The following is a 23,811-nucleotide window of genomic DNA, read 5'->3' as shown; positions in this document are numbered from 1 at the left end:
CGGGCGGGAGGAGGGGCAGGGAGCGGAGTCGGGCGGGGTGAATCACAGGGCGTAACAGGTGCCGCAGCCCAGCTGCGCCCGCATCCCGCTCGGCTCCGCGGATAAGGTTTTCTTTTTCTCCGGGTTTTTTTTTTGGAGGCGGGGAGGACCCACCGGACCAATGCCGGCGGTGGTTGTTCGTCGCTCAGCAACGAGCGGAGCCAATGGGAGGTGGCCGAGCCTGCGGCGCGGCGGCGCGGGGGCGGGGTGGGAACCTGGCGAACCTGCCGAGGCGGGGACGCGGCCGCGAGGGGCGGAGCGGGGCACGGCGGGGACCGGGAAGGCGGGAGCCGGAGGCAGAGGCGGGGCCGCCGCGTGCCTCGCGCCTCTGCGGGCCCTCGGGGCTGCGCGGTCCTGACTAGGACGCCGAGCGGTGTCTCCCCGCGGCTCTCGGGGACGTGACGGTGAGAGCCTAGCCCCGGGGCGGGGATAGTGACGCGCCCGCCTGGGGAGGGGCGACGGCACCGGCAGGGTCGGGGGCAAACCGGCCGGGGGTCGGCGCTCGCGGAGGGGTGGGGGTGGCGCGGAGGTGAGCGTCGACACCTGGCTCGGCGCCCCGCTTCCCTGCGCACAGACCAGCACGGCGGTTTGGGCCGTTGGAGGAGCGGGCGAGCGTTGACCCCCACCCCCCGGCCGCGCCCCGGAGGTGGAGGTGGGAGGTAGGTGCCAGCTCGGGGACCGCTCCCGCAGGCGGTTGCAGGGCTGTGCCTGCACCCTCTCCAGGATGGAGAGAGGGTGGAGCCTGGCGTGGAGTGATGAGCGACGCGGGGACGAGGGGGAGGAGGGGATGGCCAATTTGGGGCTGCGGTGTCGGCAGAGGCTGCGGGGCGTGCGGGGCGTGCGGGGCTTCGGGATTTGCTAGCTCGAGCCCCGCGAGTTGTGGTTAGAATTGAGTTTCTGGGTGGCCCGTGGCCGCTGCAGAGGAAGAGAGCCCTGATGATAGTTCAATGTCTACGCTAGGGGAAGAACTTACATCATAAGGGGCAGGCGTGTGTGAGACTATTTCGGTGTAGAATTTTATAGTAAAGTAGAGTAAACTGAATTAGGAGCTCCCTGCCCCCTTTGGAGCCTGTGCTGATCGCCCAGTTATGCAAGTCATTTGGGCCCAGGAAATGGAATCTGCTAAATAATATGTCCTAATATTCCACGTGTGATACGGGAATCTTTAGATTATTACCTCACTTCAGGGCCCGTATCAGTGCTAAAACATCACTACTTGCAACTCTGATATAGTTCTTGTTGAATCTGAGCGGAATTGCGATTTCCCTTTTCTGGACTCTATAATGGGGTGAGGATTCGAAGAGGCACTCCTCCGAGGGTGGCTCAGCAGTGTAAAAGCGGGGGGTGGGGGGGGCGGGTTTCTGGAATTAGAAAATGCTGGGCTTCCCTAATAATTCAGATTGGAGTCTAGGTCTAAAGTTTGATGTGTGTTGATGGGTGCCTTGGGATCCTTCAGACTGAGGAGGGATTGCTTCCCTGTTTAGGCAGAAGAAAATTCTGGCAGCCTTGACCCTGACCTGGAAAGGTAGGGTATGACTTAACACATTTAAAAGGATACTGAACAAAATTTGAAAAGAATGAGAGACCTGGAGAGAGAGAGAGAACAAAAAATGCCTTTACAGTTAAAATTTAGGTCAAGCTATCTTGAAATTTAGACTTATGAACTTGGATTCAGTCAGCAAAACTTTATCCATCCAATCCTAGAACTCTTAACTTTAAGGTCTAGGAAGCTTAGGTTATTCGTTCAGACTTAAACAAGTAAAAGCTAATACTTAATTTGACACTGTTCTGCCTGCTGTCAGTGAAAGTTTCTCAAAATGGTTCTTTGAAAAGAGGATGAAGGAACTGGTAGTTAAAATGAAGGCTCTTTTAAGTGACTGGCTCGGTGGGTCTTTTCAGCCAAGTCACTTTATATCCTTCCTTCCACTTCTCTTTCCCCATGTGCACAATGAAGATAATGAAGCCCAAGGGTTAAGTAACATGAGTGAAGCAGCTTGAAGATAACTGTAAGGACTTAGTTATTCTAGGATGAAATGTGAAGATCTCTTCATAACACATTGTACCTTATGACAAGACTTGCTAAAGAATACTATGTTCCAAACACACTGAGGTGTTATATGAGAAAACTAAAATGTTAATCGTTCAGACGACTTGCCGAAGGCCTCAAGGCCAACACGAAATCAGATTATATTCTTGGCCTATCCAAAATCCTGACATAGCTATCTGGGGATGGCACAGTTTTGTGTGTGTGTGAGAGTGTGTGTGTGTGTGTGGTTTTTTAAAAAAATATGTTTTTTATTGTTTTCAGAGAGGAAGAGAGGAAGAGAGGAATAGAAACATCAATGATGAGAGAGAATGATTGATCAGCTGCCTTCTGTATGCCCTCTACTGGGGATCGAGCCTGCAACCCGGGCATGGGCCCTTGACCAGAATCGAACCCAGGACCCTTCAGTCCCCAGGCTGACGTTCTATCCACTGAGCCAAACTGGCTAGGGCTAAAAAAAAAAAAACAAAAACAAACTGGCTAGGGCTGGGTATGACAAAATTTTTGTAAAAGGCATTTGAGTATCTTCTATGTAATATGCACTTAGAGATAAAAATGAGAAAGATACCTGCCCAGAAGTGTGTAATTTTAATTCATTTCACATGCTTAAATTGGAGCAATTTCAAAGCTTTGTAAGTGACTTTTTTCCCATATAATTTGCCAGTGAATATATATGCCTTACTGGTTTGACCAGGTCACAGAGAGGTTTTGATATGCTGTGGGTCTGTGTTATGTCTTTGGTGATGATCATGGCTAACTGCTAATGAAGGTACAAGTTGTCTTGAATTCATGAATCTGTAGATTGAGATAAAATAGAAAAGTGCACCATTCATTATTGAAAATGGAAAACTACCTAAAATTTTACTTTTGATATGGGTTAGTATTATATAGAACCAGCAGATTTACTGAATTACGCATTAATAACTTATAATAATAAAAGCATAATATGCTAATTAGATTGGACAGCCGAATGACCTTCCGACACCATTCTGGATGTCCTTCTGGACAAAGCCATGGCAGCGGGGGCCAAGGCAGAGGTGGTTAGGGGCAACCAGGCAGGCAGGCAAGCAGTTAGCGGTGATCAGGCAAGCAGGCAGAATCGTTAGGGGTGATCAGGCAGGCAGGCGAGCAGTTAGGAGCCAGTGGTGCCGGATTGTTAGAGGGATGTCTTTGGCAGGGATCAGGCCTAAACCAGCAGTCAGACATCCCCCGAGGGGTCCCGGATTGCAAGAGGGTGCAGGCTGGGCTGAGCCCCCCCCCACCCCGTCTTTCCCCCCAACAACCCCGTGCATGAATTCTGTGCACCGGGCCTCTAGTTCTTTTAATAAATATTTATTAAACACTAAGCCTCTTCTTGCCAGACCTGAGGATAAATATGATGAGTGTTGCCTTGTAGAAAATTTGTTTTAGGAAATTTATAGCGTAAGGGAGAGAGCAAAACAGAAAGTAAAAATTGCAAATATGGGAAGGCTTTAGAAAAGAATTTCATTTCTGTCCTGATGGAGATGGAGGAAGTGGTGTCGTAGTTCACCTGTTGAACACATAGTGGCATGTTCTGTACCCTTGGGGAAGTACAGGTGGTTTGATAGTTAGAGCCAGGTGGGGTGGGTTAGTGATAAGGTTGGAAAATCTTATCACTAACCCACACAAAGTGGTATGACCTTTGACCAGTAGATGATAGGGAATCTATAAAAGGTTTTATCCAAGGGAATTATGTTTGCTTTAGAAGTATTTACATCAAAACCAGTAATTGGAATGATCCAAAGGTGTTCTGAACATAGACAACCTAAGTAATATTTCAGAGACAACAACCCTACATAGCAATTAAAAACTTTTAAAAAGGCAAAAATGATTATCCTATAACCAACCTTTATTTAGTACCTTTTTGTTTGTTTTTGTATTTTTTATTGAGGAATAATTGACAACATTAATTTCAGGTATATAACAATGATTCAGTATTTGTATAGATATTGTGAAGTGACCACAGTAAGTCTAGTATTGTCTGCTTTTAAGATTGGGGGGAGTAGAGATGCAAGGATAAATAAGAGCCCCATTTTCAAGCAACTTGCAATTCAGTAGGAGAGTTAACACAATTATAATGCAGTGCAGAATCGGAGTGCCATAAGAGCATAAAAATGTCAGATCCTAGCAGTGTAGGATTCTGACATGAGAGAAGGCAGAGATTCAAATTAAAAATAGTTTTTAAATAGAAATTAAACTGCAGCTAGTTTAACAATCAGTGTAATCTTAACTAACACTTACAGTTCATGTATTAACACTTACTTCATATATTGCCCTCCCTCTTAACTCTGTGAGTGAAGTTTTGGGCTTGACCACCACACTACTAGTTAAGGGACCTTGGATAAGTTACTACTTGCCCGTATCTTCTTTGTGTCTTGGTTGTCTCATCTGTATATTAGGGATAATAATAACTACTTCATAGGGTTGTGATGATTAGGTAAGATATAGTAATATCTAGAATAGTGCTTGGGAAAATAGCTTACATTTACTGAGCACTTTATATTTCTATTGGATATAAAATGCTATAATTGAATAAGAACTTCAGAGAAGCCAAATACATTTTGTTAAACTAAACTTCTGAATAAATGATCTTTGTTTATTGTCTCCTTATTTGCTGATCACTTCTCTGAATCTCATTTCCATTTTTACACTTCAGCTTTATCATAAAGTCACTAATTTCCAAATCCAACTTATTTTTTTCTATTTAGATCTTGCCCTTTCTATGGCATTTGTTGCTTGTTCACCATTCCCTCTTTAAAACTTTTTTCCCATGGCTTTCCTAAAGCCTGCCCACCTCTCTATTTTTATTTCTTACATCTAGGTCACCTTCACTCACCTGTTACATGTTGATGTTCTCTAGGTGTTCTTTTTGTTTCCCCTTTTTTTCTGTAGGGATGCAACTATCACTTGTATGCTAAATCTGCCTTGTTATCTATTGCCCTTCAGGCCCTAGTTTAATCCCCATTTGAATGTCTCATGGCAGCATCTCTAAACCCAGTGAATTCTACTTGGAGCTCATTATCTCTGCACACTTAACCAAACCCAGTTTTATCAACCTTACTCCTCTGTTCTCTTTAAGTGACACTATTTTCTGTCTGGTACCAAAGACAGATTTTTACATGAAGAATAAATGCCTCCCCTTTGCTGTTTATTCGTTCAGCTTCTGAAGTATTTCTTCCCTTTCTTCGTTGTTACGGGCTAAGTCAGTGAGCCATGCCTGAACATCAGCTGCCCAGTTTGCTATAATATTTTTGTGCGGGGGCTACTGAAAATGGAGCCCATTTTGGAAATATTAAGGTGGAAGGAGACTGCTAGACGAATATTGTTTTAAAAGTTGTAGCACTATATAAAATTATGTAGAGAGTTTGAGTGGCCAGAAGATACTATAACCAAGATAGATGGGTACCAGTCATTGCATGTACTTTTTACCTTCAAGTTAGTGGTCTGGGTTACAAAGGTTCCAGTCTTGGGTTAGTCAGTCTATTGCCAGTTGATTTTAATCTGGTTATTGTCCTTTGCTGTCTAAAAGATGGCACCTTCAGCATTACTCTTTCTATTCTATATGCAAGTTTTCAAAATATCCTACATAGGATCTAGCATATAAAATAAATCTTCAGTAAATACAAACCATCATCAAATGTATTATTTTTTAACGAGGAGATGGGTTTGGAAAATTTATATCACTTGCTCTGGATACCTGTTGAGTGTCAAGAGGAGGCTAGGGTCAGTGAGGCTTTGGAATCGTAAATATCTAGTTTTTATTCTTACCTTCCAGATTAAATAGCTGGTTTTTATACCTGCCTTCCCAGTTTGTATCTGGATGAGTTAACTAATCTCTCTGAGCCTCAGATTCTTCCATCAATAAAGTAATGTTATATCTACTTCTTACTAGGGCCATTGTAAGGATAAATTACATAGCTGATGAGCCATATCTGGCTGCCATAGAGGCTCAAGGTGGTGATTCTTCTCTCCTCCAATTCCACATAGTTAGCTAGTACAGGAGTTCCTTGCAAATTTGTGGTTGCTTCATGGATCCACTGAAATGAGCCCAAACTGCTTGTTTTTATACTTGTAAGGAGGGAGGGTCATTGGCTCTTGGCTGATGACACAGTCTCATAATTGGTCCATTTATTTAGTTTTAATAATGTAACTAGAGGCCTGATGCACGAAATTCGTGCAAGGGGCTCAGCCCTCACAGCCCCGGCTGCCTGGGCCCATCGCAGCCCCAGCTGCCTTGCAGTCCCGTGGCCCCACCCACTGGTCATTTTGGAAGGTTGTTCTGCTGTCTGGTCTAATTAGCATATTAACTATTTTATTATACTAGAGGCCCGTTGCACAAAGAGTCATGCAAGAATAGGTCTTCCTTCCCCTGGCTTTGCTCCCGGCCACTCGGGAGCCTTTGCAAGTCTTCGCTCCTGGTTGCCCGGGAGCCTTTGCAAGTCTTTGCTCCCGGCCGCCCGGGAGCCTTTGCAAGTCTTCGCTCCCAGCTGCCTCCCAGGAGCCTGCAAGTCTTCGCTCCGGGTCGGAGCGCCGCACCTGTAGCTCCCTCAGCCCTCTGCCCGCCCCCTCATAGTAGGCATCCCGCCCCACCTGGCGCTCTGCACCTGCATATATAAATTAACCCGCCATCTTTGTTGGGGTAATTTGCATACTCACTCCTGATTGGCTAATGGGCGTCGTGGAGGTATGGTCAATTTGCATAGTTCTCATTTATTAGTGTAGATAGGACTAGTAGCCCTATGCACGAATCCGTGCACCAGTAGGTTGCTGCTGTCCTCCTGTAGCTCTCCGCCCGTTGCCCCGCCCTCCTGTATCTCCCTCCAACCCCCCTCATAGCTTGCTGCCCTGCCCCCTCCTGTAACTCTCCGCCTCCTGCTTGCTTGCTGCCCTTCCTTGTCCTGTAGCTCTCCGTCGCCTGCTTGTAGTTTGCTGCCCCACCCTCCTGCAGATCTGTGATCCAGTCGTTATGCGGTTGGTCGTTATGCCTCACGGCGTAATGGATAATTAGCATATTCCTCTCTTATTATATAGGATAGGCACTACCTAATAAAGCTAAGACCTTGACAGTAACCTTGATATAACCAGCTGGGCCCCTTCTTCCCCTTTTCCTGCTTCCCTAACGTGAGGCAACTATTTACTGAATCCTATATTCATCATTTCCTTGGTAGCTTTTAAAATATATTCTTATTGGATCTTGTAAGTTTTCCATATATACTACACAATTAAAAGTATATGTTACATGCCCTATCTTTTGAGACATTTTCCACTTTATAATGCTTTAATTCACTTAAAATTATATTGCTGAGGTTCATCTATATTGTATGTAACTGAAATTTTCTGATTGCTACATGACATTCCGTTTAGCAGAAAATCCATAGTCTCTCCATTTTCCTGTTGAGGGGTGTGTGGTTGCTTGCAGGGTTATGCTCTTGTGCTAGTTTGCTATTGTGAAGAGGGCTGCTGCTTATGTTCACACATTCTGGTGTAAACATGGAAGAGGTTTTTCTTGGATTTATAACTAGAAATTGTAGAATATATGAATAGGATATATGAATTTCAGCTGCCATACCGTTTGTTTTTCTAAGGTTCTCCCCACCCTCCAATCTATAATAATAAAAGCTTAATATGCTAATTAGACCGGATAGCCAAAAGACCTTCCGGACATCCTTCCAGACAACCTTCTGGACAAAGCTGGGGCTGCAAGGGCTGAGGCAAGCCCCCACAAGAGCTGAAGCAAACCACCACAGCTGCGAGGGCCGATCGTAGAGCCTCGGCAGGGTGGGCAGGGCCTCCCTATGGGCAGCTATCAATGGCGGAGGCCCGGCCAGTGGACAGGGCCTCCCTGTCGGTGGTGATCAATGGCGGACCCCAGGCCAGGTGGGCAGGGCCTCCCTGTGGGTGGCGATCAATGGCGGATCCCAGGCCAGGTGAGCAGGGCCTCCCTGTGGGCAGCGACCAATGGTGGAGTCCTGGCTGAGTGGGCAGGGCCTCCCTGTGCGCCATGATGGATCATGGAGCCCCCCATCGATTGCCTCAAATAGGGAGGCCCAGGCTACCCAACTGGCGGCACTGTGGCGGTGGGTGGGGCCTCCCTCTGTGAGGCATCAATCTGGGGGCTCTGTAATCCATCGCCCCACAGAGAGAGGCCCACCGGCCAGCAACGCTGTGGTGGGTGGGTGGGGCCGGCCAGCTATCACCTTGTAGAGGGAGGCCCAGGCCAGCCAAGCGGTCATACCCCATGCCTTTCGCCTGCAGAAGGAGGCAACTAGTGGCGGGGGGGGGGGGGTGCCACACATATGGCAAACAGTTACAGTGGTGGGGGCGGGGCCCGCTGCCGGCAGCCAGGAGAAGGAAAGCCCTGATAGGCCCCTCCCCCACCATCCCCGCCCCCAATTGGCCACTCCCCACTGCTGACCCTGACAGGAGGGAGGAGGGAGCCCGATTCCACCCATCCCTCCACCGGTCAACGGAATATGTCTGAAGACCAACTGTTGGCACAATGTGCCTCTGAAGCCAAAAGAAGCCAGTGTCATCGACAGATTGTGTCTGAAGAACAGCCATCAACAAGTACTACCGAGAAAACCAAGATGGCGGCATACGTAAACACCTACACTGCTGCCTCACACAACAATTTCAAAACTACAACTAAAAGACAAAACGGACATCATCCAGAACCACAGGAAGGCTGGCTGAGTGGAAATTCTACAACTAGAAGGAAAGAGAGAAGCGCACTGAGGCTCGGAGGAGCTTCTGGAGGCAGAGGTACTGAGACGTGCAGACTGGCAACTGGGTGTGCGGCTGGCTTTCTCAGGCGGGAGGGAGACAAAAGCTCCCAGCTGCGCTGGACTCCAGTTCTGGGTGAGACTCTGGGGACCCAGACTCATACGGGGGGAAACTGGACTGTCAGGAAAGAGAAAAGCACACTGAGACTCAGAGGAACTCCGGAAAGGAGAGGTACCAAGGCACGTGGAGAGGGCGGGCAGCTGGGTGTGCGGCTGGCTTTCTCAAGCGGGAGGGAGACGGAGGCTCCCGACTGCACTGAACTCCATTTCCAGGCAAGACTCTGGGGACCTGGGCTCATTCGGGGAGAAACTGGACTGTCTGGCAGTGGGCGAAACTCGAGGGCGGCTTTCTCTCAGAGGTGCTTGCAGCGATTACCAAGGGACACTGAGACCCAGGGGCCTCATAGGGCAGGGCTGATGGGAAACCAATGCTGTCTGCTCTGCCCTGAGACTCCGCCCCATCCAAGCTGAGCACAGAGGCTTTTGCAAGACTTGTCTCATAAGGGTGTCTCCAGCACAGAAGTTCTCCCAGTGTAGATACAGCTGATCTTCACAGCCAATTGGCCTGGAGTTCAATTCCTCCCAGTGAAACCAACAACAATCAAGGCTTAACTACAACAAGACTGTGTACACAATCAACAAAGGGGTGTGCCAAGAGTGTCCACCTCAGGTAACTGGAGAGGCTGAGCCACTGGGCCCTATAGGACACCTAGCACACAAAGCCACTCCATCAACTCAGGGAAGCAGCCAAAATGCGGAGACAGGGAAACAGATCACAAATGAAAGAAATGGAGGAAAGCAAACAACTGGATATAGAGTTCAAAACCACGGTTATAAGGTTTTTCAAGAATTTCCTAGAAAAGGCCGATAAATTTAGCGAGACCCTCCAGGATATGAAAAAGGACCAACTAGAAATTAAACATACACTGACTGAAATAAAAAATATTATACAGAGATCTAACAGCATTCTAGAGGATCGCAAAAATCAAGTCAAAGATTTGAAATACAAAGAAGCAAAAAACACTCAACTGTAAAAGCAAAAAGAATCCAAAAATACGAAGATAGTGTAAGGAGCCTCTGGGACAACTTCAAGCGTACCAACATCAGAATTATGGGGGTGCCAGAAGAAGAGAGAGAGTAAGATACTGAAAACCTATTTGAAGAAATAATGACAGAAAACTTCCCCCACCTGGTGAAAGAAATAGACTTACAAGTCCAGGAAGCACAGAGAACCCCAAACAAAAGGAATCCAAAGAGGACCACACCAAGACACATCATAATTAAAATGCCAAGAGCAAAAGACAAAGAATATTAAAAGCAGCAAGAGAAAAACAGTTAGTTACCTACAAGGGAGCACCCATACGACTGTCAGCTGATTTCTCAACAGAAACTATGCAGGCCAGACGGGAGTGGCAAGAAATATTCAAAGTGATGAATAGCAAGAACCTACAACCAAGATTACTCTACCCAGCAAAGCTATCATTCAGAATTGAAGGTCAGGTAAAGAGCTTCACAGATAAGAAAAAGCTAAAGGAGTTCATCACCGCCAAACCAGTATTACATGAAATGCTGAAAGGTATTCTTTAAGAAGAGGAAGAAGAAGAAAAAGGTAAAGATAAAAATTATGAACAACAAATACTTACCTATCAAGAAGTGAATCTAAAAAGTGAATAAAAAAAATCTGATGAAGAGAATAAACTGGTGAATAGAATAGAATCAGGGGCATAGAAAGGGAGTGGACTGACAATCCTCAGGGGGAAAGGGGTGTGTGGGGTGTGGGAAGAGACTGGACAAAAATCGTACACCTATGGATGAGGACGGGGGGTGGGGTAAGGGCAGAGGGTGGGGTGGGAACTGGGTGGAGGGGAGCTACGGGGAAAAAAAGAGGAACAATTGTAATAATCTGAAGATTTATTAAATTTAAAAAAAAAGAAATACACTAAGTGGCCAGATTATTATGATCTCTGAACGCATGGTAATATGGCCACTCAGTATATATATATTAGAGGCCTGGTGCATGAATTCGTGCATGGGTGGGGTCTGGCCAGCCTTGCCAGGGGGAGGGGACATGGGCGGTCGGCCAGCCTACCTCGTCGTACTCCTGGTCGAGGGGACAATTTGCATATTAGCCTTTTATTATATAGGATGATTATATAGGATATACACTGAGTGTACAGATTATTATGCGTTCAGAGATCATGGTGATCTGGCCACTCGTTGTATATATGTGAAGGATGTTTATTCCAGCATTATGTGTAAGTATCACGTTAGAAACAAAAGTCTGTGAAGGGGAGAGAGGTTAAGGTAATAATTGCTAAGAGTGAAATATCCATCGATCAATCAATCAGTCGATATATCCTATTAGGGAAGGCTGTGTATGATACACAAAGTGGGGGAAAGCATGTTGAGAAGTCAGTACACGGATGGTTTTGTGTGTAGAAAAGAAGCAAAATCCTGTCCGGCGTGGCTCGGTGGTTGGGCATCATGCTGGGCACCGAAAAGTTGCTGGTTGATTACTGGTCAGGGCATATGCCCAGATTATGGGCTCGATCCCTGCCAGCAGGATGCCTGTCAGCACACAGGAAGTAGATAACAAGTCACCACAAGTGAGGGCAGGGACAAGGCAAAGGCTGGGGGTAGCCTTCTCTTCTGTGGGCTTGTTATGTTTGAATCTTCTACAGTAAGAATGTGTGGACTCATGTACATTGTAATTAAAAATCCAAACCACAGCAAAAATTGTTAAATTACCAAACATTTGTAATAAAATAGCAAATGATGCAAAAAAAAAAAAAAAAAAAGAACAAGTACTACCAATACTGGTAGGAACCGCCTTCACAACGAAAATGAAGTAAATGAGGATGCAATTATCGAACATAGTTGTGGTGGAATGACTGTTACATGTCAATTTTGCCCATCACTAAATTTCTCCGATGAAAAACCATCTGATGGAAAATTTACTCGATATTGTAACGAAGGTAAAGTTTGTCCAAATGATATACATTTTTCAGAATATCCGGCATATTTTAAAAATGAATGGTAAAGATTCTGATAGTAAAAATTTCATGGAAAATTTTTAGTTCTTTTGCTTTTGCTTCAGTGGGTGCAAATATTGCATCACCATCAGTATATGGGCCATACTGTTTTAGAATACACGGACACGTTTATCACCGTACTGGAACTTTACATCCTTTGGATGGTGTTTCTCAGAAGTTTGCTCAACTCTATATTTTAGATACAGCTGAAGCGACGAGTAAAAGATTAGCAATGCCAGAAAACCAAGGTTGCTCAGAAAGACTCATGATCAACATCCACAACCTCATGCATGAAATAAATGAGTTAACAAAATCATACTAGATGCTACATGCGGTAGAAAAGGAAGCCCAATCTGAAGCAGCAATGAAAGTTATAGCTCCCACGGAAGTAACAGTGGTGATTAAATACAATCGTAACAGTGATCCAGGTAGATATAATTCTCCCCATGTAACTGAGGTTGCCATCATATTCAGAAACAAAGATGGAGAACCTCCTTTTGAAAGGGACTTGCTCATTCATTGTAAACCAGATTTTAATAATCTGAATGTCACTAAAATGAAACAAATCAGTATCCTGTTCCCTACATTAGATACCATGATATATCCTCTTCTTTTTCCACATGGTGAAAAAGGCTGGGGAACAGATATTGCATTAAGACTCAGAGACGACAGTGTAATTGACAATAATACTAGACAAAATGTAAGGACACGAATCACACAAATGCAGTATTACAGATTTCATCTCTCCATCCGGGACATGTTCAATCTTACTTTAAATGCAGGAAAATTAACAATATATTGTCGATTCATATTCAAAATTGGAAGCCAATTGGATAAATTTCATTAAATCAAACCAATCTAACTTGAGAGTTGAAAAATATAGTGGTTTGATGTATTATCTCACATCTAGATCTGAAAATGACAGTGTGCCAATTGGTAAAATGATAATACTTCCATCATCTTTTGAGGGTAGTCCCAGAAATATGCAGCAGCGATATCAGGATGCTATGGCAATTGTAATGAAGTATGGTAAGCCCGATTTATTCATAACCCAAAATGGGCAGATATTATAAACAATTTAAAACACTGGCAAAAAGTTGAAAACAGACCTGACTTGGTAGCCAGAGTTTTTAATATTAAGCTGAATGCTCTTTTAAATGATATATGTAAATTCCATTTATTTGGCAAAGTAATAGCTAAAATTCATGTCACTGAATTTCAGAAACATGGTCTGCCTCATGCTCATGTATTATTGATATTTAGATAGTTAATCCAAATTACGAATAGAAGATGACATTGACTGTATAGTTAAGGCAGAAATTCCAGATAAAGACCAGTGTCCTCGACTTTTTCAAATTGTAAAATCAAATATGATACATGGACCATGTGGAATACAAAATCCAAATAGCCCTTCTATGGGAAATGGAAAATGTTCAAAGGGATATCTGAAAGAATTTCAAAGTGCAACCATTGGAAATATTGGTGGATATCCCAAATACAAACGAAGATCTGGTAGCACCATGTCTATTGGAAATAAAGTTGTCGATAACACTTGGATTGTCCCTTATAACCTGTATTTGTGCCTTAAGTATAACTGTCATATAAATGTTGAAGTCTGCGCATCGATTAAAAGTGTCAAATATTTATTTAAATACATCTATAAAGGGCACAATTGTGCAAATATTCAAATTTCTGAAAAAAAATATCAATCATGACAAAGTACAGGACTTCATTGACTCCAGGTATGTGAGCGCTCCTGAGGCTGTTTGAAGACTTTTTGCAATGCAAATGTATGACCAATCTCATGCAATCACAAGATTAGCTATTCATTTGCCAAATGAACAGAATTTGTATTATCATACTGATGATTTTGAAGTTATAGATAGAGCTAAAAGGCATAACTCGACTTTGATGGCTCTGTTGTTATTTAATAGAGAAGATTCTGATGTGCATAATTATTGGGAGATTCCACAACATTATGTGTGTAGTAATTCTTTGTGGACAAAACGCCAAAATGGTGGGAAGCATTAGGTAGACTGTTCACTGTGAGCTTTAGAGAACCAGAACGATATTTATTACCTTAGACTTTTGCTTCTGCATGTAAAAGGTGCGTTAAGTTTTGATGATTTGCGAACTGTAGGAGGTGTAATTTATGATACATTTCGTGAAGCTGCTAACCATTGAGGGTTATTAATCGATGACACTATCTGGAAAGATACAGTTGATGATGTGATCATCCTTAATATGCCCAAACAACTGCAGCAACTTTTTGCATATATGTGTGTTTGGATGTCCTTCTGATGCAGACAAATTATGGGATGAAAATAAATCGCATTTTATTGAAGATTTTTGTTGGAAATTACAAAAGAAGAGAAGGTCCCTGTGTGAACTCTGAAATGCATATCCTTAATGAAATTCAAGAGGTATTCACATTGCATGGAATGAAATGTTCACATTTCAAAGTTCCAGACTGTCCTTTATTAATGAATAGAAATACATGTGATGAATTGTACAAGCGACAACAGGCAGAGGTTTTGATAAATTCTCTGAATGATGAACAGTTGGCAGCCTTTCAGACTATAACTTCAGCCATTGAAGATCTAACTGTACACCCCAAATTCTTTTTCTTGGATGGTCCAGGAGGTAGTGGAAAAACATATCTGTATAAAGTTTTAATACGTTATATTAGAGGTCGTGGTGGTATTGTTTTACCCATAGTGTCTACAGGAATTGCTGCAGATTTACTTCTCAGTGGAAGAACCTTTCATTGTCAATATAAATTACCAATTCCCTTAATTGAAACTTCAGTTTCTAGACTCTCTAAAGAGTGAAGTTGCTAAAATCATTAAAAAGGCCCAACTTCTCATTATTGATGAATGCACCATGGCATCCAGTCATGCTATAAACGCCATAGATAGGTTACTAAGAAATTATGAATTTGAATGTTGCATTTGGTGGAAAGTTCTCCTTCTTGGAGGGGATTTTCGACAATGTCTCAGTATTGTGCTGCATGCTATGCGATCAGCCATAATACAAATGAGTTTAAAGTACTGTAATGTTTGGGGATGTTTCAGAAAGTTGTCTCTTAAAACAAATATGAGATCAGAGGATTCTGCTTATAGTGAATGGTTAGTAAAACTTGGAGATGGCAAACTTGATAGCAGTTTGCATTTAGGAATGCATATTATTGAAATCCCCTGTGCAATGATTTGTAATGGATCTATTATCTTTGGAAATACTATATCTATAGATAATATTAAAATATATCTAAACGTGCGATTCTTTGTCCAAAAAATGAGCACGTTCAAAAATTAAATGACAAAATTTTGGATATACTCGATGGAGATTTTCACACATATTTGAGTGATGATTCCATTGACTCAACAGATGATGCTGAAAAGGAAAAACTTCCCATCGAATTTCTTAATAGTATTACTCCTTCGGGAATGCCGTGTCATAAATTAAAATTGAAAGTAGGTGCAATCATCATGCTATTGCAAAATCTTAATAGTAAATGGGGTCTTTGTAATGGTACTAGATTTATTATCAAAAGATTGCAACCTAACATTATTGAAGCTGAAGTATTAACAGGATCTTCGGAAGGAGAGGTTGTTCTGATTCCAAGAATTGATTTGTCCCCATCTGACACCGGTCTCCCATTTAAATTAATCCGAAGACAGTTCTAGCATTTGCGATGACTATTAATAAATCACAAGGACAAACTAGATAGAATAGGAATATTCCTACCTGAACCCATTTTCGGACATGGTCAGTTATATGTTGCTTTCTCTCATGTTTGAAGAGCGTGTGATGTTAAAGTTGTAAATACTTCATCACAAGGGAAATTAGTCAAGCACTCTGAAAGTGTTTTCACTTTTAATGTATACAGGGAGATATTAAAATAAGTTTAATCAATTTATCAGCCATTGTTTGTATCATTGTTTTTATATCATGTTTTTGTTGTTTTTATATCATGTCTTTGTTGTTATATCATGTTGTTACTATTTATTAATTTATATATTATTTTCATATACATATTACTAATTTTCTTTCATCTCTAACACTTGTAGAGAAAGGGCAAATAGCAATATTAAAATATTTCCTCTAATTCCCTTTCAGTGTGCACGAATTCGTGCACTGGGCCACTAGTCCTATATAATAAAAGCCTAATATGCTAAGTGTCTGGTTGTCTGGTCATCCATTCAACCAATCAAAACATAATATGCTAATGACATAAGGCTGCTCAACCGCTCGCTATGACGTGCACTGACCACCAGGGGCAGACAGTCGACTGGTTGACCAGTCGCTATGACATGCACTGACCACCAGGGGGCAGATGCTCAATGCAAGAGCTGCCCCCTGGTGGTCAGTGTGCTCCCACAGAAAGAGTGCCACTCAGCCAGAAGCCAGCTCACGGCTGGTGAGCATAGCATCGGTGGCAGGAGTCTCTCCCACCTCCATAGCAGCGCTAAGGATGTCCGACTGACAGCTGAGGCCATCCCCCGTGGGCTCCCCGACTGTGAGAGGGCGCAGGCCGGGCTGAGGGACCCTCCTGAGTGCATGAATTTTGTGCACCAGGCCTCTAGTCTCTCTCTCTCTCTATATATATATATATAAAAGCCCAAGTGACTGGTCGCTATGATGCACACTACCACCAGGGGACAGATGCTCAACACACAGGATCAGGCTCCCTCCTGTCTGGATCAGACCTGCAGGGCTCAGGCCTGTGGGGATCAGGCCTATGGGATTGGGGGCGCCCTCCTGTCTGGATCGAGCCTGTGGGGATCGGGCCGAAACCGGCTATCCGACATCCCCTGAGGGGTCCCAGATTGTGAGAGGGCACAGGCCAGGCTGAGGGACCTCGCCAGTGTATGAATCTGTACCAGGCCTCTAGTATTTAATAAGCCTTAGTCAGGTGTTCCCTAGGATTTTCATTTTCAACCTTCATTTAGTACTTTGGAACACTTAAATTATTATTGGAATCCATTCTATAGCACCCTTAGAAAAGAATACCCTTTTGGCATTCCGTAATGTAAACTACATAAACAGAATACTAACTTAGACTGAACCACAATCTATAGACTATAACCATGCAACCATGTTCTCAAACTTGATGCATCAGAATCACATGAGAGTCTGTTAAAATACTGATTTTTGGGTTTTGCCCCCAGAGTTTCTGAATTTGTAGGTCTGAAGTAGGACTTGGGAGTTTGCATTTTTAACAAGTTCCTAGGTGCTGTTGATGCTCCTGGTCCTGGAACTGCAGTTTGAGAACTGTAACCAGTGATTGAATTTGGGCTAAACATTGAAAAAACTATTACAGAAAGATGGTTAAACTATTACAGAACAGATTAACGAACACTGTTTAAGTTTCTTTGTTATTTCCATTTCCTTTAGTAGATTTTGTTATCTGTTACTTATTTTAGGAATGAAATATCAGTAAATGGTTTTTGATTTTTATTTTATTTGGACTTGGTTGACTTTCAACTTTACAAAGTAAACTAGATTTAAAGACAGTGTTTCTTTTTTGTTCTTAGTAATTCTCATGTAAGAGTATGATTGCTGCTATTTTTTCCTCTGCCGTGGAAGAATTTGAAATTGTTATACTGTCTGTAAATTGCCATGCTCTTGATTCATACACTGTTTCTCTAAGCTGGCACCAGTCAAGATTCAAACAGTGTGGTGATAGCCAGAGGGAAAAGAGGTTGGGAGTAGGTGGAGGTGGGCAAAGTGGGGTGGGAATGGGGATGGAAAGAGACTTTGCTTGAGGTGATTGGTGCACAATGCAATGTGCAGATGATGTTTTGAGTTGTACACTTGAAACCTGTATGATTTTGTGAACCAATGTCACCCTAATATATTCAAAATTTTTAAAAAGCCCTTGTAAGTTTCAGCATGGCTAAAGAGTTGATTCTTGTTTATCATAATATTATAATAGCATGCTTTCCACTAATATGTCATTGAACTTCATTGACATTCATTCAGCAAACTGTATTGGGGTCCTGCCATCGGTCAATAATGATATCTCATAATAAAGCAGGGTACAAACAGTACAATGACAGGCCTGCGGACCAGAAACTCAGTTTAGGTGGAGAAGGGGGTTTCATTTTAGTTAGATCTGTACTGTAATAGGGTTAATGCAAAGTGTCTGGAAGCACAAAGCGAAGGGAAAGGTAGTTTGGGGGAAATCCTGGCAATTTGGCTTCCTTTGAATTGCTTATTTGAATTTAATGTTTTGTCTGCTTTTATACAGTTCATATTCCAGTTACTCAGTTGAAATAGTTACTGTCTGATTGTAATTTAGTCTCAAGGTGGGGTGATAGAGAAGCGAGTACCTGTGTGTGTGTGCAGTTTGAAAAAGCAGCTCACATAATGTATATTGCCCCCTCTCCTACATTAAAGCCAGCAGGGTGTGATCATTAAATATGCTGACTGCCATGGTTTGACTCTTGGCTTTGTCACAATTCTAGCTATGTCACCTTGGGCAGGAAAACTCTGTGGGTCTCAGTTTCCTCGTTTGTAGGAGGGGAAAAATAACTGAGGTATTTTGAGATGTAATGAGTTACTATATGTTTTTATATGCTTTAACTTGTTCCAAGTAAATGGAACGAAATAAACTTCGTTTCTATTGTTAAAATTAAGTAGAATCTCATTAGTTAAACATGCAATCGGGAAGACTGTGTGCACATTCTGTTTTAAAAATGTGAAGAAATTTTGATATAAATAGCTATATTCAATTCCATTTTAGGTCTCATGAGAAGTGTAGAAATCATAGATCATAGAACGGAAGATTCTTTAAAGATCATAGTTTGACCTCCTGGTTTTACAGATGTGGAAACTGAGAACCAAAGAAATTATGACCAGCTCACGGTTGCGCAGTAAGTGAAGGAAGTGGCACCGAGAACACAGCCCTGCCACTTGGTCTGGTGCTCTTTCGGTGCCCGTGCAGCTCCCCTGAAATGACAGTGCCCTGAAAAACTCCGTTTATTTGGAGAGCCAAGACCAACACAGATGAAAACATTAGCAATAAAAAGTCAGTCTATAAGGAAATACCAGATGGTGTGACATAGACTCTAAGTACATAGCTATGTAACTTCATGAGCTGCTCTCTTGAAGCAGAAAAATGCACCTTATATAGAGGTTCATAGATTAAGAGCATTCTTTTTTGAAAAGAATCTTAATTATAAATAAAAGGCAGTCTTCCCCTTTCTTTCCTCCTATCAAGTTTAGATTACAACTGAGGAGAGTACACCTTTGGTAGGTTGGCCAGTACTCTGTGTCTTTGCTCTTCACTATATGGGGGCAAATCTGCCTCCCTGTTGGGCTGGATCCCCGCAGACAAGCTCTGACACAGCAGGGTATCCGTGTGAAGCCTGCGTCATCCTTGCTCACCGTCTGTGTGAATGTGTGTGATAGGTGCTAGCTGTGTAATTGGTTGGTGCAAAGAGTTTATCATTTGTCAAAACTGACATTTCTACTGAAGGGCAGGGGTGCTGTCTGGTATTGAGGTGGGAGAACTTTCACACACTTTATCTCATTAATTCTGCATGAGCCCACTGCCTCTAAATATTTTACAAAATAATACATGCTTCTAAAACATTCCGGCTGTATAAAGGTGTGTTATGGAAGAAGAAAGCCCTGGTCCACCTCTCACTCCACCCACCCGTCCCACTCCCCAGGTATGTCATTGATAACAGTAACTTTTCTAGACCTTTCTCCTAAATGTATTTAGATAGTTTGATTTAGAAAAAACATACATATACACACACACACACACACACAAATCATACTATTCTTGTTATCCATAACTTTTTACATACAGATCTACCTCACTTTAATTCTCCTAGAGTACCCCTTCTCCACTTTAGTAATCCCAGAGTACCTTTTCTTCTGGCTGGACCATAGACACATACTGGTTTTTAACTGTTTCTCTATTGATGGGTATTTAGATTGTCTCCACTTTCTTGCCATTACAAATAATGCTACAGTCAACAATATCGTATGTCATGCTTGCTCACGTATGTGATTGAATATGTGGTAAATAGATGCCTAGAAGTACAATTGATCAGTGGAAGGATTTACACATTTCAAATTTTTGTAGACTGTGAGATTCCCATCTAAAACTACAAACTACTGACCCCTGGTAATGTTCTATTTCCTTTATATAACTATCTGAATAATGCTGGGACATTTGTATACTTTCTAACCAGGTTTTGCCCAACAGGGCTATTTGTGTTAAGGTACTGTAGGTTAACTGATTAATCTGGAAATAAATGTAGTCTTTATTACTCAAGCTATTCGGTCAATAGTTTTGGTTTTTGTGACTGGTACTATTCATCCCTATTGCCTTTGCTTATCCCTGTGATTTCCTTTTAAAAACATGAAAAACATATTCACTTATAGAAAATTTGGAAGATACACAAAAAGTAAAGATTGTCCATGATAGTTTTATGTGTGTGAAAATGAATGAAAAAAGGGATGAAGGTCCTGCCCTTGCCCCTCCCTTTTCTACTCCCAGCTTGGTGGCTCCCAGTTTTTCCTGTTCTTCTGTTTTTATAGAGCAGAATTTATACCTGTGCATATATAACCATATATAATTTTTAAAGACCAAATAAGATCATGTTAGATATTATTCTGCAGCTTTTTAAAAGTTACTTAAAGTATCACAGAACTCTTTGCAAATTAGTAAAATATCTAATAATAGCTAACATGCATAAACTTATTCAATAAAGTTATTAAGTAAATTTTGCAACTAACTTTATTATTTAACCACATTATTATTCTTTGAGGTAAAGATTCTTTTACTTTTATTTTGCAGATGAGGTAAATGAAGTCAGAGATATCTTTTCAGGGCCACTAACGTTGTAAGTGCTGGGAATGGGTTTTGAAACCAGGTGGTCTGACTTTGGATCCTGTGTTTTTAGTCATTACAGCATACTGTTTCTTTTACTGTAGTAATAACTGGTTTAAGGGTGTGTATAAAGAATTTAATGTAGCTTTCTACTCCTTAAGAGGGTCTCTTTCTAATGGCAAATTCTGGCTTGGAGCTTCACTGAAATTGTATCCCTTAGTCCAAAGGGATACACGTGAATTATTTTACCATAATTTGTGTCTTCACACTATTTTGTGCAGTCTTTGTTCCATTGGGAGATTTGATTTAATACGTGGTGGTAGTAAATACTGCTTCCTGAGCCTCGCATCCACTGAAGCCACAGCACGTGATGGTTAAGAGAATGGGCTCTGGAGTCTGGGTTGGGGAATATCTCTTGCTCTGCCACTTGCCAGCTCTAAGACTTGGGCAAATTACGTAACCTTCTATCCTCAATTCCTTATCTGTAAAAAGGAAATAATGTAATACATAGGGTGGTTGTGAGGACTGACTTCCATAATATATGCAGAGCATTTAGAACAGCACCTAGCACATGTTAAATCAGTCCCCTGTGTCCTAGGTACACTGTGCTTAGTTTTTTACCCATTACCTCATTATGTACCCTCAGCCACACTACAGAGTAGATCGTATCACTCCGTTTTCCAAGTGAGGAAGCTAGCTCAGAGAGACTTGGTCAGGATGTGACCGCAGTCTGTCTGACCCAGGCCTGTGAGGCTTGCGTTGTTTGCACTAGCCTTTCCAACCACAATCCTCCTCATGGCCACAAGCTCAGCAAGGGAACAGATGATTAAGTTAATACCAGATTTTGAGTCTCAACCATTCAGATATATATTAAAATTTAATTTATGAATAATTTATTTCTGTGGAAAATAGCTATACTATTAAATTATGCCACTCAGATGAAATCATTTAGATTTTAAATTTGTAAAAAGTAGATTTTTCTATAGGTTGAATTTTCATTGTGTTTCTAGTCTGATATGCATGTCTGAATTGGGATTTTATTTAAGGTAGCAGAGGCATTTGTAATGGAACTAAAAACTATATAGAGTCACCTTTGGAATAAAATTATAGTAGAAGGTGAATTAATTTTTAAAATAATCATAATTTGAGTCTTAAAAATAATAACACCTTTTAAAGTATGCTGATAACTACAGTCTCAAGTTTTATAACTAAACCAGAGGCCCGGTGCACAAATTAGTGCTTAGGTGGGGTCCCTTGGGGTGGCCTGGGGGGATTGGGGCCCAGCTTGCACCCCCCAGCCTCGAAGCCCCCTGTGACACCCCGCCTTGGCCTGGAGCCATCCCCTCACCTGCTCTACCATCCTGCCTGCAGGGCGATCAATTGGGGCTGGGCCCCATGCCCGGCTCCCTCAATACCTGGGAGCCAGGCAGTGGCCCCACCCCCTGCCGCTGGGCACTGTCTGCGGGGCGATTGGCGGTGAGATCACGCTCCTGCTCGCACCCACATTGGCCTGGTGCCGCCCGCTCACCTGCTTCACCATCCCACCGCGGTCCCGCTCTCATTGGGGCCCATTGGGGCCAGCAGCGCCTCCACTACCACCACTGCCTGTGCCGCGTCACCGACCCCTGCCATGAACCGTCCCGCCCCCTGGTGGTCAGCACACATAGCGAGCAGTCGAACGCCTGGTTGAGGGGACAATTTTCATATTAGGCTTTTATTATATAGGAGGATTTATAAGATAGGACTAATGTTTAAAGACTTAGTTTTAATAATTTTATTTTTTTAACCCAACAATTTGGTAGCTCTATCTTTATGAGATTTTAGCAGACTTCAGCTATTTGTGAAAAATCCTGTCTAGTACTTAGAAGCCCAGGTGGTACAATGTTACCACATTCCTGTATAATGGAAAACTGTTATTTTCTGACACGTGAAGTTTGTTTTAGAATTTTGATTAGGTAGCAATTGCACCTTCTCAAGTTTGAATTCCAAGTGAACTTAAAACGAACACTTAAAATAGTTTACAATGTTAAGGAAATCTTGTAATCATGATATTACTTAAGTTTCTGCTGAGCTCTCTTTCAGTGTGTTGATGTGTTAGGAGAGATTTGGGGGATAAAGAGTAATCCTATATAACAAAGAGATAATATGCAAATTGACCATCACTCCAACATACAAGATGGCCGCCCCCATGTGGTCAAAGATGGCTACTCCCATGTGGACACAAGATGGCGTCACAAGATGGCTGGCAGGGAAGGGCAGTTGGGGGGGGACCCAGGCCTGCAGGGGAGGACAGTTGGGGGGGACCAGGTCGGCAGGGGAGGGCAGTTTGGGGCAATCGGGCTGGCAGGGGAGGGCAGTTAGGGGTGACTGGGCCAGGAGGGGTGGGCAGTTGGGGGGGATCAGGCCAGCAGGGGAGGGCAGTTGCGGGGGATCAGGCCAGCTGGGGAGGGCAGTTGGGGGTGACCAGGCCGGCAGGGGAGGGCAGTTAGGGGTGACCAGGCCGGCAGGGGAGGGCAGTGAGGGGTGACCAGGCTGGCAGAGGAGGGCAGTTAGGGGCAACTGGGCTGGCATGGGTTAGCAATTGGGGGTGACCAGGCCGGCAGGGGAGGGAGGTTAGGAGTGACCGGCCAGCAGGAGAGGGCAGTTCAGGGCAGTCGGGCCCGCAGGGGAGCAGTTTGGCGTCGATCAGGGTGGCAGGGGAGTGGTTAGGGGGTGATCAGGCTGGCAGGCAGAAGCGGTTAGGGGCAATCAGGCAGGCAGGCAGGTGAGCGGTTGGGAGCCAGAAGTCCTGGATTGTGAGAGGGGTCCCAGATTGGAGAGGGTGCAGGCTGGGCTGAGGGACACAACGCCCCCCCCCATGCACGAATTTCGTGCACTGGGCCTCTAGTCTATATATATAAAAGCCTAAGTGACCAGAACGCCTGATCAACCGGAACAACCGATTGCTATGACTCGCACTGACCACCAGGAGGCAGATGCTCTACGCAGGAGCTGCCCCCTGGTGGTCAGTGCACTCCCACAGCCAACCTCCTGCGGCCAGCC

The 23,811-nt window shown here is 43.3% G+C and overlaps 1 protein-coding gene across 6 annotated transcripts in view; it reads left to right on the top strand.

Annotated features, from left to right (window-relative positions):
* The first annotated feature begins 282 nt into the window (after window positions 1–282).
* The window catches only part of SSX2IP (SSX family member 2 interacting protein), a 75,135-nt gene continuing 51,606 nt past the window's right edge, over window positions 283–23,811 (top strand). For 2 of the 6 annotated variants that reach the window (XM_080657783.1, XM_080657788.1), the window contains exon 1: window positions 295–443. The gene's annotated coding sequence lies outside the window, so the exon portion shown is untranslated. Of the gene's footprint in view, window positions 444–496; window positions 699–20,736; window positions 20,783–23,811 lie in introns of those variants that run through there. The other 4 variants (XM_080657786.1, XM_080657785.1, XM_080657787.1 and 1 more) reach the window with 4 other exon arrangements.

Source organism: Plecotus auritus (genome assembly GCF_963455305.1).
Source record: "Plecotus auritus genome assembly, chromosome: 2".
Taxonomy (NCBI): domain Eukaryota; kingdom Metazoa; phylum Chordata; class Mammalia; order Chiroptera; family Vespertilionidae; genus Plecotus; species Plecotus auritus.
Note: the sequence above shows the minus strand (reverse complement) of the source record. Positions and strands in the feature narration are given on the sequence as shown.